Below are 12,379 nucleotides of genomic sequence, written 5' to 3'. Positions count from 1 at the left end.
CACTCATCTATGAACTCGGCCTTCATTTTTCACTGAACTACAAGCCTGTAAAGTTTTGCAGCTGTGTCCTTCTCAGTCACAACATTATTGCATTGACAAAATCTGTCCACATGCACATGTGCACAGACTTAGGAGGTGAATTCAATACCAGCTGTCACAGTGTGGCTACATTATGGTGTAGTTAACCCATTTATAAACGTAGATGAATTTAAATCTCATGTGATTTGTCAAGATTTTAGCTACTCTGTTTCAGACGAAACCCTTTAACTTGGTTTTTGCCAAAACAGAGAAATGTAAGTAAATTACTGAAAAATAACCGAGATCAGTATTGAGTTTGACAAAAAGAATGAATGAGAAACATACACCTCAAAATGACACTGAAGTGCGATATTGTCTGTATCGACTTTCGCTCCATTTCCACGGTGCGCGCACACGATCAGTTCTCCGTGTGGCTTCTTTTTGTGTGAATAAAATATTGTTATCCTTTGATTTCTTTTGATAGGCCAGCTGTAAAAGCTTCCCCATGTTCCCTCGTTTCCCCTCCCTTTCCCACTCTTCCCCCATGCCATTCCCGGCAGCTACAATCGGAGTACACGGTGTGTGCGTGTGTGTGTGCACATTTGTGTGTGTCTCGTATCCACATGGAGAGAACCTGATCCAGGCTGTGGCTTTTAACATGGTGTGCAGGATAGCCAAAGTCCTGAACGAAGACAGAATTAAAGAGCGGGAGACAGAGAGAGATTTGACCTCAGTGGAGCGTTTCGCACGCACGCACACACACACACACACACACACACACACACACACACACACACACACAGTCATATGTGCATATTGCGTGAGTGTAGCACTGAGTGGTAGGGACAGCTGTGGGATAGTGACATCATCTTCAGTTGCCGCCTCATGTATTTGATCTGGGCAAAGAGGGAGATTGAAACTGAAACACCAGACTGCTCTCTGGACCCACATCCCCTGCCAGAAAAAACAACTGTGTGAACGTCTGTGTGTGTGCGCTTTTATGCATGTCTGTGTGAAGGTTTAAGAGCACCAGTACAACCAGAACACCGAACCACACACCTCCTCCTCTCTTCTCTCTCTCTGTCTGCCCCTTGTTGTCTCTCTCCCTCCCTGCTGATTGATGAGTTGTATATATTCCTTGCTGTAATCAGATCCTTTTCTTCCAGAGGTTGCTGTAAATATGTTCTGCTGAAGTGCCAGCCTGCCAGGCAGACAGGCTGACTCTCTCTGACAGGGATTTAGTCAGTGCTCTGAAGCATCAGCATCATGCTGTAGAGGCCCCTTTGGGCATGAGGGAACTCACGATGCCTCCCTGTGATGAGATCAGTGCACGCTAACAGCACCGTGTATGTATGTTAGGGTCATCTGAGGTCTGTGTTAGCGTAGACGTGTAGCTTCATTAGACATTTGACTTGATTTAAGCACTAAATTAGCCATTAGATGGGAATGAGTGGAGAAGAGAAGTGGTGTGCTGATGTGACTTTTTGCGGTTTGGTGAAGATGACAGACTACACACACACACAGAGACACACACACACACATACAGATATACACCTGATATAATGCGAGCGTTATCTAAATCTCGCTCACTTTACAGATACCTACACAGTCTGATTACCTCCATAATCTCCCAGAGCATCTATAAACTAAACTGTCAAACTAGCTAAGTCATATCTTTGTGTGTGCGTGTGTTTGGCTATATAAGTGTGGTTTTAAGCCCGACCATGGGAAAAAGTGCAGTTTTAAAGAGAAGCCACTGATGCCACAAATGCAGAATTCCACTTAAGCCCTTAAACAAAACAACATGTCGTGCAGGTTTGGAGACGTGCCGTAGGTTCCAAACAATGTTGAACACTGAATTTCTCTAGTTATGTTGCCATACGCTAATAAGTATAAACTGACCTCGTGCCAGAAAGTCTGGCTTCAGGAAAACTGTGGAAACTATATCTGTGCTGAAGATCATGCAGTGAGGTCAAAAACCTGCAGGTGATCTGAATGTGACATCAAACTATACAGACACATTACACACATTACAATAGAATTACAGCTGTACGACATGCAAGGATTTGTTAGAAATCAGTGTATTTTCAGCTTTTTGCTTAAAGAATGCAACACGTCAGTGATTCCACCCACAGAGATGAGGACTCACAAAAAGTAGTTTTCCGTGTTTATTGTAGAGGACTGGCCTGCACACTGCCATGATCTCAGTCCCATTCAGTCCAAGTCTGGCATAAACTGGAACACCAATACCAAGCCACACCTTATTACCAGATTTCTGTGCAAAATTTGTGATCATTTAGGATCAGAGATGGGCAGTAACGCGTTACTTGTAACGCGTTACTGTAATCTGATTACTTTTTTCAGGTAACGAGTAAAGTAAGGGATTACTATTGCAAAAACGGTAATTAGATTACCGTTACTTTCCCGTAGGAACGCTGCGTTACTGCGTTACTAAAACCGTGATTTTTTTGCGTGAATGTCTCATGACAGTGACGTAAGCGAGTGCGACGTTTGTGACAACAGCTGTGTGCAGATCAACAATGGATAATATATCGAGTGGGGAGAGAGTATGAGCATGCAGCGTTTAAAGCGTGGAAGTACTGACCTTATTTTGAGTTTGATTCCATAAAAAGTGACAAAAACATTAGTGTCCGTTGTGCGTGGGAAGAAAACTTCTTTTTACAGCGAAAAAAACCCCTAAACTTCCAAGCAAGCACCGGGAGTGCGCTACCACGTAATGGGAAATTCACAGAGAAACTCGCGGATTCTTCCACTGACCGCCGCAGCACACCTGCACCAGGGCAAACCTCCGCCTACGCCACTCCTGCTTTACAGGTGAAAATAGAGCAACAGGACCGCTAGTCTTTGATGTTATTTATTTTCTGCTGTGTTTTACTTGCATCTATTTGAAAGAGTGAGTGTAAACACACACAAAAAAATATTTTATGTGCTGGAATGTGCAGAAAATAAGTTTAAATGTTAAACAAATTTCTTCCAGTCAGAGAATGGTGCATATAATTAAATTTTTGCTTGATGCATAAAGTTAAAAGGTTAAAACTAATAAAACAAGTTTTAAAAAGAGACTTTTCCATTTGATTACATTTTGTATGATGGATTATGCAGAAAAAGTAGAATTGGGCTGAAAGATCTATCGCTTTATCACCTATTCAGGCTGTAAATCGTGTTTTTAAAAAGTAACTAAGTAACTAAGTAATTAATTACTTTTGAAAATAAGTAATCAGTAAAGTAACGGGATTACTTTTTTGGGGAAGTAATCGGTAATTAGTTACTGATTACTTTTTTCAAGTAACTTGACCAACACTGTTTAGGATAATTGGAAAGCCTAGGTTCGTGGAAAAAAACATGCTTGATTGTTAAATACTGGTGTAATATTGAGGTTTTCACTTAGTTTGACTGACTACATACTTTTGGCTTCATATGGTATCTGTGAAAATTAGGCACCTACTATTAACATAAATTTGTGCACTTTGCTTTGGCAGCAATCTTAATTCACGCTCATGCCAGTAAAGCGCATTTGACTTGAAATGAATTGGCACACTGGAAAACAAGAGCACGAGAGACAAAGAAACAGAGAGTGAATTAATCTAATGAAAGCAAGCAGAGGGCTACCACCCACTGGAGCAGACAGCATGCACTGTCTTACTCTTCAGAAAGTCAGCATAGACACAAAAGGTACAAAAGCCATCTGGGCTAGGCGGCTACACTACATCCAGAGACAATAGGGGCTCATTCACACAGTGCATCCCAACCAGGGCCATCTGCTCTTGGTGAGAGTGAGTGGGAGATGGGACCCCCTGCACCTCCAAGACCCCTGGAGTCCCAGAAATACAGCAGTATGGTAGTCGGAAATCAGCATAATATTATAATCAAGGCATGAAAGTATGAATGAAGATGAGCCACTTTATAACATAAACCAAACACAATGGAGGTGGTGAATGAATCTGGTGTGCGGAGCTGCGTGAGTCTCCATACGCTGGGAAGGAGAACACATGTGATGTCTTTCCGAGCGACGACAGTGAAAGCTGAGCAACTGTTACGACAGTGGGATAGACGAGGGCAGAAAAGGAGTGCACATGTATGCGCACATCTATACATTTAACATGCAAGCACAGATGCGCACACACAGCCACATAACAGCAGTCATTCATCATGGAGTGGAAAACCAACAAAGAAAGGCACGACAGTGACAGCAGAAAGCCTTTCACGTTTGTTTTATCTTTTGTGTAACTGCTTTGCAAACTTCGTCTAGTACTGTTTGAACATATGAGTGTGGTAGATTTGTGGAGATGCAGATCTCTCCCTCTAGTGACTGAGAGTCTAAGCTTCGGCATGCGGAATATTCAAGAAATGAAGTCATGTCACGCCATAGCATGACGGCAAAGCAGCCTGAAAGAGAGAGCGGATCAAGTGTCGGAATGTGAAGCTGAGCCCACATGGAAGGAAACCCACAGCAACACACAGGCATGCAAGAACACACACACACACACACACACACACACATGATAAAATCCATCAGTGCACGTACTGTCCATCCTTTAGCATGTCAGGACCATCTAAGTACGACTACTATAATGACACAACAACTGTGACAGTTTTATGATCATGAAGACGGATTAATCAATGAGACCAGACAAGAGATGAAACCAGAGAGAATTCCCAGCTCTTTATGGAATAAACAGTGATATCAAAGAGTTTAATTTCACAGATTCTTGTCTTCTGTCTTGTGTTTTACTCTCAAGACCTGAAGGAACAACTACCCAGCACTTGTTAAACTTGTAGACCAACTGGCCTGTCATCAACAGTAATTGATAAACTGTATCAGACACAATGACAGACTGTCAGCGGTTAGCTGATTTTTGCCAGATTCTATTATTTCGCTGTCATCACTTTCGACCCGACAGCTTTTGTTTATCCACTCTTTACCGACACGGACTGTTTGCACTCTGCAGATCGCACAGACAGGTTAGCATTCCTTAAGTCTAAGTTTAAAGTAATTTAGCGACGATTGTGTACTTAGGTGGAAGCGTGAATGCATGCAACTGTGTAACCACCTGCCTTTCATTTTTGAGCGTTTTGCTTAAATCAAGACTCAGGGAAACACCTGAGTCAGCTGTGAGACTCTATCTGAGACGTCAAGGCGGGCACCGATGAGAGATGCCGTGTCAAAATTTATGCCTCGCGTTAATGAGGGGTTTTGTTCTCAAACCCAGCCAGAGACGAAAAGAGTGGAAGTCCCCCCTCAGCTGCCGACAGACAGTTGTCAAAAGCCTCAGATTAATGAAGGAGTCTCTCAGTCAGTCGAATCCCAAAGGCGCAGCTCACGCAGCTCACCCCTGGGGCTTAGGTTAGGTGCATACAAGAAGTGTGATCCATGAAATACATACATTTACAAACACACTGTGTTATTTGTATAACCCCTCCCTATCCAGAGCTACTAATTACATACATTTCTGTCAGTTGGATGCTTGATCATTATGTCTTCTTCCATTAAAAAAATGATACCTTGTATTTACAGCATAGCTGAAAGATAGCATTTTTTCTGTTTGTGTTTGCTGATATTACGAGGAGTGCAGCACAAAGAAGGCCAAAAAATTTGAGCCTCATTTCTTTTAAATTTCCCTGTTTTTTTTTACTATTCACTTAAAGCTCAATGGTGTTTCAGACAGTCAGAGCAGACAGGAGCTGTAACATCAAGAAGTTTTAACAAGAGGCGTCAATGTAATTTAATAGAGAAAGCAAGTTCACAAAGAAGTTCTTGATGTAAATGTTTGGCTTTGTCTAATTGGTGGTGATGTGATATCCTATATTTTGGCATGGCTCTGTTTTAAATCATATGCCTGTGATTTGCACCAGTGATTATAAATCACTTTTATTTGTGTTGGTTAAAGCGTCTATGATTCAACTTGAAAGCATTCGCAGTGAACTTTTCCATCCTAACGAGAAGAAATCAACCTGCAATCCCACAATAAACTCCCATTTGGGAGCGAACGAGAAGCACGAGAGCAGAGCTGTATCCAACAAGCGGCTGTAAACAGCCATTGTGATGACAGTTATTGGAACATATTGAATCTGTAAGCTAATAGGATTGAATTTATGGAGAATATATTTAATTTGTAGTAAAAGCAGGAAGGCTCCATGGACAGACTGAGAACCATCAGTGGTTTAGTGTTCCCGAATCCTGCTTGTTAGAAGAATTGTGACTGTTAAATTGTTCCTGTATAGCTCATGTACTGTACATGCATTCTCATTCTCTTTCTATCTGTCTGTCTTCTTTGGGTCTGTGTGTGTGTGTGCCCGCAGGGCAGAAAGAGGTTTTTGACAGGTTTTGACAGGTATGGCATGGTGGAAGACCTCCCAGCTGTCAAACAAACAGATCATCTAAGGAAACCAGAGATAAAGAGCACCGATGCAGGGAAAGTGACTGACAAATAGCAGAGTAGGCTGGGATGGGTACATACAAATTACTGAACAACAAAACATTAGAATAAAGAATGATAATGTGTCACCTCTCATATGCCTTTTTCTTCTCCCACTTTCAGTGTGATTTCTCGCTCTGCTCCCTCATCTCTCAGCACCTGGCCCTCACCTGGACGAGTGGCAAAACTACACCAAATGTTTGCTTCACGCCAGCGCATCCGAATCCAACCCGAGTACTCTGAGTGCTGAAACTTGCCTGAGCATGAGGCAAGTTGATCTGTGTGTGCAGAGCTCTCTTACCGTGTATGAACTTGCCAAGAAGATATACAGGCACAGGAGGCAAGAGGAGAAATTTGGTAAATGAAATGTGGGGGGAAAAAAAGCAGTGAGTTAACATTCTGGACAAAGTAATACAGTGTGGATGGAGTGTGTAAGAAAGAGAGGGACATGTGTATGTGGGTGTGTGTTTGTTATGAGTGCGCGGCAAAAGGCTGTCACCTTGACAACGGGGCCTGTATTTCACTCACACGCTAAAAAGAGAGAGTTCGCGAGAGGCCCCTGGCTTCTAACCCCGCTGTCAAATCGATGTATAGGCTGACATGCACGTAAACACAGCCGCTTGTGCACATGCTCACATACGCTCGCTCACACAAACATAGCAAATTCATTCTCCCTATTCATTTACCTCGGGCCGGTTAGTGGTTCACTTCACAGAGGTGAACTCTCTCTCTTCACTGTCTGTGTAAATCTTATTTGAGAGCTTATATGCGAGCAGTAGCACACCTGGCATACAAGATGAAAAGAGTAGGCACATGGGTCATAGGAAGCAGCTCATTTCCACAAGTATGTTTGCATGTTGTGAGGCACACAGGTGTGTTTGGTCTTGTCTGCATGAAAGCACACAAGCGTATTGCCAACTGGAAGGTCTCCTACTTCTAACCTGTCACTGTATTTCAGCAGCAGCCGCAACCACGACTCAATTCACAAAAGACAAAATGGACAGATGAATGAGGAAGGGATACACTGAGAGTGTTGCTTGAAAGATGGATTTTCTGATGGATGCATGATTTAAGTGACAAGAAAAATGACAGATGTTGCTGGAATAAATGGTTGGAGGGACAGATAGATGGCAAAGACAATCAGCGCCACATAGAAGTGAAAAAATGAAGAGAAGAGAATAGAAAGCAATAGATTATCTGCTGAATATCAGGACAGAGATGACAGGAAAAACGCCAAATCCGACTAGACTAAATAGTGAACTGAAAGCGATCCATTCTAATACATTTTATGGCCCAACCTGACGCCTGAAGAGTTGACAGTTAGTAGGGTCATTGAGAACAGGCATCTAAATGAGTCCTGGCTCTCTGTTGGAGAGTGGACTTCCGATTTCTTCTGCTTGACTGATCGGGCAAAAAGGCAGGATGGGATAGGGGTGGGGGGGTGGACCCTCGCATTCCCTTGCTTCAATGCAATAGAGCCTGCTGAAAAGAGTAGATTCCCTCTCCCCTTGACTTGCCTTGTCACATCTATCAATGCTCGAGCTGAAAGGCAAGACAAGAGAGCAAACACAGCTCTTAGAGCTCTCAGAGGCACGCACAAACTCCCCACCCAAAATACACACACAAGAAATTGAGAAGCAGGGTGGGGAAGTTTGACTTGTACATCTGTACTTCTTAATTATGTTGCGTGGCTTCATAAGGCTTTTGTCAGGGTCTTACTGTGAGTGTTGACATCTTGCTATTTATGTCCCCAGAGCTGGCCATTTGTTTCTGCTGATGTCTCGGTTTACTGTCTTTTGTCATACGAGACAAACTGTCTTGTAGAGGCTGTAATATTAATCACTGCGGTGAACATTTACTGCACACAAGACAGGCATCAAGCAGTACTTTTATTTTTCCTTGGGACTGCCAACACTTGCGAACATTTAAATTTCACGTCCACAGAATAAAAAACAAATGTACTCGTAGTTATGATTAAAAGACAGACAGCAGCAGATTCAGTATCACTGGAGGTCCAAGCAGACCTTCATCCTCTCCAAGTCGTCCCACATGTGAAGTCATTTTCAGTGATTTGGAAACAAACATTCAAATCAAACTTTGCAGTCAGAAATTAAGAAGATCTGAAATAAAAACAGAACATTTAAACCTTCACAAAAGTTGGATTTACTTCAAAGCCCTTGTTGGAAACATTTAACTATTTAGACGTAGAGCTAATTTATGCTCCAAGCATCCATTAAAATATGGTAAACTGTGACCATAAAATGATACCATTATATTTATTACAGAAGAGAGCGCTTCGAATTATGCATAATGTTAAATATAGAGAACACACCAATAATTTGTTTCTAAAATCGAAATTGTTAAAACTAGAAGACATAGTGAAATTACAGACTTTAACTATTATGTTTAGGGCGAAAAATAAAACACTACCTCTTAAGTTACAAAGTTTATTTGTATTGTGTTCAGAAAATGGGGACGGCAGAAGGAAGTTTTATTTTAAGCACCGGTTTGCTCGAACCACACAAAGGCAAATGTGTCCAACAGTCATAGGCATAAGAAACTGGAATTCTCTCAGTGATCATCTTAAGTGTTGTATAAATGTTTCTCAATTTAAAATCTGCTATAAGAATAAAATGATAAACCAATATGAAGAAGTTGAAAAGAATAGAATTTAATTGTAGAAAAATGATCCTTTTAGTTTGATATTTAGTGGTATTGCTCATTGTTGAGTATATTGTTCTGTTTGCTTTGTTTTGTTTTGTTATGTGCAGAAAATTGTCATAGTGTAATTTTGGTTGCCTACTTGTATTATCACAGATAGGGGGCAGGTATCAATAAGAATTTATTATTCTTCCTGCTCCTTTTCATGCATGGAAACAGTGTTACTTTAATTGAAAGGAAGGTTGTGTATGGGAATGCATTACTGCTGTACCATGTGTGAAACAAAAATAAATAAATAAATAAATAAATAAATAAATAAAAATAAATAACTATGGTCAGCAACAATAGCTACTCAAATAAGTTTCTGTTTTCAAAACATTCAATACAATGCTATACCACCACCCGGGACTTTGTTTGCAACCATGGATTAAAGGCTGCCCATGTGGCCTCCACCCACACGACCCAATTAGAAATCAAGATTGATCTTTCTCCAGTCTTTGGAGCCCACTGTAGCCTCAACTTTGCTGACACTAGTGTAAACTAGTTGTAGCCTCAATGCTCAATATATTGTGCATGTGAAAATTTTTTATCCTCACCGCAGGTTGAAAAGAGGGGTGACTCAGTCACTGGAGTCTTTCAGCTCCAACCAAGTTGCACAGTTTTGCTGAGGCCTATCAAATCAACAAGTCTGTTCTATTTATACAACGGCTATGGCCAAACTCTGTCCGTGGTGTCTTTTTTACAGCATTCTGATATTTCATCTGAATGTTAAATTAGACTTCTGACTTTCATCCGCATGATTTTTTCCATTACGCCACCGTCTTTTGACCCAGTAAAGCAAAACTGATTTGTAAATAAAGTTATAGAGATGTTTTTGATGGGTTTGGCAAGGATTATAGAAAGTACGTAAAAGATTAGTAGCACTGAAGCCTTGAATTTAGCTTCCTGCTGTTTCCTTTTTAAAACTGAAAGTAACCAAATTTAGACAATAAAGCAGACCCGGACAGTTGTCATGTAATGCTAGCACTCTAGATAAATTTGTTTACAATCTGCACTCTTAATTCACTCAGATTTTTTTAAGGGAACTAATTTTTTTCCCAGTATGATCCATAACAAGTGGAAAGTGTTTGCAGAGGTCACGTCAGAAAGCTATAATCCCATAGACTTGTGTAGGACCTGAAGTGTTTTGCAACCACAGCTATCCCCATCTGGTGGCTTTCACATAAAATGCAGGGTTAAGGTACTTAACTGATCTGCACTGGCCATGTTTTCAAAGCCAGAAGCTATTTTTCTTTAAATTTTTTATTTACTGTCTATGGTCACACCCCAGTCATTATGAAGGGGGGATTAAGCCATATAGACAAAACCAATTTAATATCACCAGGGTGTAAACATGTGTATTACTGCTGTAAATTGGGTAATTGTAACATGAGGAGTGACTCACTTTCATAGCCAGCCTCTTGGGTCCATTGAGAGAACTGCGGGTTTTGGCTGTTTAGGTAAATGCATGTTATCTGGATGACAAATATCCCTTAACTTCAAGAAAGTATTCACTTTAAACCATACTGTGAATATAATAAAGAACAAAGGAAATTCTTTTTAGGAGCAAGTGACAGATATAATTTAGAAGACTTATTGCATCTAATCACATTTACAAAAGCCAAAAGCTGCGGTCGAAATTCTGTGTTAGAGATCAAATGCGGTAAAGTTGTATCCTTTGTATTATTGTAGGGTTTTTAACTGACAATATAAAACACCTTGAGCCAACTGTTGCTGTGATTTGGTGCTATGTAAATAAAATTTAATTTAATTGAACAGTTGTTTGTTGTTATTTCCTATTAAATGGTACAAACTCTGTTTTTGTACTAGCAAAACTTTTGCGGGAGAGATAAAGTTTTACTGCGCACTTACTCTTTATGCTCGCTGGCCTTGTAGCAACATTTTGCTTCCTTCAGGGATCATGAAGCATGATTCTGATTTACTATTTGCTTAACATCTGGCAAAGACACAGCACAAACCAACTTGGCAGTAATTTTGTTTCGCTGCCTCTACTGAGTCATTCTTTGCAAGGTGCACATCACAGTTGGAACTACACCCCATCATATTTTATTGAAGACGGAGACAGTTTTTTCCCTTCTCCTTGTTGATAGATGCGGCTGAGCCGAGACGTTTCACTTGTCAGTCGGTGAATTTGATTCGGAAATTGTTATGAATGCACACGTGCAGAAAGAAATCGTGTCTTATTTTCCACTTTTGCTTTCTCGTGCAGACACATAAAAGAACAACACACACACAAAGAAGCAGAGGAGACTTTAGACTTGTTGAATCATGTGGTTAATATGAAGCTTTGTGAGTTTCTCTCGTGTCACTCTGCACTTCACAGCTGTGGGACAAGAGGTGGTGAAAAGATGCTGTATAACCTGCATCTGTGAGAATAACCACACACTTACAACCAGCTAATACACAATCACAAGGTAGACTCAATCTCAAGTTTGTACACTGTTTGACACACGTCCGCCAGCCCTTCAGTCTACTCCATACACACTTATTCAGGTCTCTTATTCATTAATCTTCATTTCAACACACACTCCGGCTGCCATCAGCACATATGCTCCTAACAATCACTTGGCACTGTGCACTCTCTCTCCCACACACACACACACACACACACACACATAAACAAGCTCTCAGAGGGTGAGATCTGATTGCTGACACTGATATCAGGTCCCCTCCTGCTGCTGAGCTGTCCATCTGGTTGCCCGGTCAGAAGACAGAGTGGGGTCCTCACAGTGGGGCTCCTGTCACTGTGCATTAGGAGCGGGCTGACGGCAGATCTGAGCTGACACCGAGGATAATATTGGCATCAACAGAATCCTTTGGTGCCGGTATCACACCGGGATTGCAGTGGAACATGATGACATCTGAGGTGGTCAGGTCGAGTCGTTTTGAGGGCACAGTGTTCCCCAATGAGCCGGTGGAGCTTTTCCTGGATTTTTCAGGGGTTTGGGTCTCATCCAGGTTACACAGTTGTTTGAGCTATTAGTAGATAAGCTCTGAGAAGCTGGGACACCCTACTTTTGGTTTCCCCAATTAGCACAAGGTGCTAGTTTATCTTTTTATCATTTTGCTTCTATGGCGTGATCATTAAGTATTCAGAATCAAATGATGTTGGCTTGAAACATTCCCGAATTGAAAACAGGCTACGTGCAAATCTTTCCAGTGTTGGTTCCAAAGATAAAATAGTAAATGTCTGAAACTGTGGC

Source organism: Perissodus microlepis, chromosome 22 (assembly GCF_051167445.1).
Source record: "Perissodus microlepis isolate ML-2025 ecotype Zambia chromosome 22, ASM5116744v1, whole genome shotgun sequence".
In the NCBI taxonomy this organism is placed as follows: domain Eukaryota; kingdom Metazoa; phylum Chordata; class Actinopteri; order Cichliformes; family Cichlidae; genus Perissodus; species Perissodus microlepis.
Note: the sequence above shows the minus strand (reverse complement) of the source record.